At 47.5% G+C, this 1,941-nt stretch overlaps 1 non-coding gene across 1 annotated transcript; it reads left to right on the top strand.

Annotated features, from left to right (window-relative positions):
- The first annotated feature begins 399 nt into the window (after positions 1-399).
- TRNAC-ACA (transfer RNA cysteine (anticodon ACA)) lies at positions 400-471 on the top strand. Its single transcript has one exon. It is a non-coding gene; the product is annotated as a tRNA-Cys (tRNA).
- The last annotated feature ends 1,470 nt before the right edge of the window (positions 472-1,941 follow it).

Raw genomic sequence — 1,941 nt, 5'->3', positions numbered from 1 at the left:
AGCAGACAGGAAGATGAAGGGAGAAAAGCTGCCCACCATCACGGGACAGGAATGTAGGTGAATAGGCAAATGATAGAAGAATCACACCTGGGTGAGGACAGCTATATTGTGCACGAAGAGGCTGTAGTTATGACCTGAGGTGACTTCAGCTGGGCGGGTTGGTTCCCACAAGAAGGAAAGCGGAATCTGTAATGTTGTGCGCGCGCATGCGCGCGCATGAGTGTGTGTGCGCATGCGTGCGTGCGTGCGTGCGTGTGCGTGTGCGTATCGCTCAGTCGTGATGGCAACGGACGAATCAGCTTTCTCATAAAAGACGGAAAGAGAAAAAGTGAAGGACAGAAAGACAAACTGGTGGTATTGGAACACTTTTAAGAAATGACTCGGTCTACACGAGAGTCTTCCCTGGTGGCTCAGATGGTAAAGCATCTGCCTACAATGCGGGAGACCCAGGTTCGATCCCTGGGTTGGGAAGATCCTCTGGAGAAGGAAATGGCAACCCCCTCCAGTACTCTTGCCTGGAAAATCCCATGGACGGAGGAGCGTTGTAGGCTACAGTCCATGGGGTCGCAAAGAATCAGAGACAACTGAGCGACTTCACTTTCACTTTCACATCAAAGTCAACCCAACCTTTCATCATTGGAAGGTTGACAACAGTTAGTTTTGACTTAATTTCCAAAGCCTTGAGTGAGGAAACCAAAGACCTTATAAAAAGCTCAACATCATCTTTCACTGTCCATTATGAAACTGGAGCTTTGCGATGACAACGTTTTATTAATACAACTGCTAATTCGTCTCAGAAGGAACAACTTGTTCAGAGGATCTCCTCCCTCATATCCTGTTAGCACCAGAGGACTTACAGCCTGGGTCACCTCCCGGACCCATACCTCACAGACCGTTATCATATCAAACAGCTGATGGCAAGGCCCCACTGGCAGGTGAGGAGACCGTGCGCATCAATCCAGGGAGAAGATCTGGGACAAGCACTAAGAGGATTACCAGTGTGTGCAAGGGACAAATACCTGGACCACTTGGAGGATGCAGACCCCGACCAGTGTTTCGCCAAGGGCAAGGTCTCTAAGCATGACTACAGTTACCCCATGTGGACTCCTTAGACTTTGGCATCAGTGTGGGACCAGTGAGATTAAGACACAGTCATCTCAGAGCAAGTCCCAGCAGTGGAAGGAGAGTATCATGCACATACAACAGAATGCATTCAACTGTGAGTAAAACGGAAGGGGCTGCTGTCAGGACTCAGTGAGAACTTGGCTCCAAGCAGTGAGCTGTGTGTGGGGAGGACAGCATGCTCTATTGCTGTGTGTGGGACCAATGAAGACTATACAGACCTGTCTTGTGCAATGAGAAGTTTTGCTTCCAATGGATGGCTCTAACAGAGTTCTGTTTCTTGGCCCTCTGTTCTTACTGTCACCTCCCACTTTGGGCCTGCTACCACTGAGGAATGATGTGCAGGTGCTATGGAAGGAACCACAAAGCGGCTGTGTGACACAGTTTCAGAGAGAGAGGGGGAAGGAGGGAGGGAGAGGGAGGAAGAATATGATTTCATTTTTATTTTAAAAAATTGTATCTGTGTGTATAAATACATACACATGATGAAGGTGTGAAAGGCTGCACAAATTGGTACCCTCAATGTTACAAGGGGAGGGGAAGGGAATATGAAAGGGGAGATTTTTTTAATTTTAAAAATTAATTTATTTTAATTGGAAGCTAATTACTTTACAAGATTGTGGTGGTTCTTGCCATACATCGACATGAATCAGCCACGGGTGATTCATCCCATCCCCATCCCATCCCTCTGGGTTGTCCCAGAGCAGTGGCTTTAAGTGCCCTGCCTCATACATTGAACTTTCCCTGGTCATCTGTTTTACATATGGTAATATACATGTTTCAATGCTACTCTCTCATATCATCCCACCCGCGCCTTCT

This window comes from Bos javanicus, chromosome X (assembly GCF_032452875.1).
Source record: "Bos javanicus breed banteng chromosome X, ARS-OSU_banteng_1.0, whole genome shotgun sequence".
Lineage (NCBI taxonomy): Eukaryota > Metazoa > Chordata > Mammalia > Artiodactyla > Bovidae > Bos > Bos javanicus.
The sequence above is the reverse complement of the archived record's forward strand: the minus strand, read 5'-3'. Positions and strand labels throughout refer to the sequence as shown.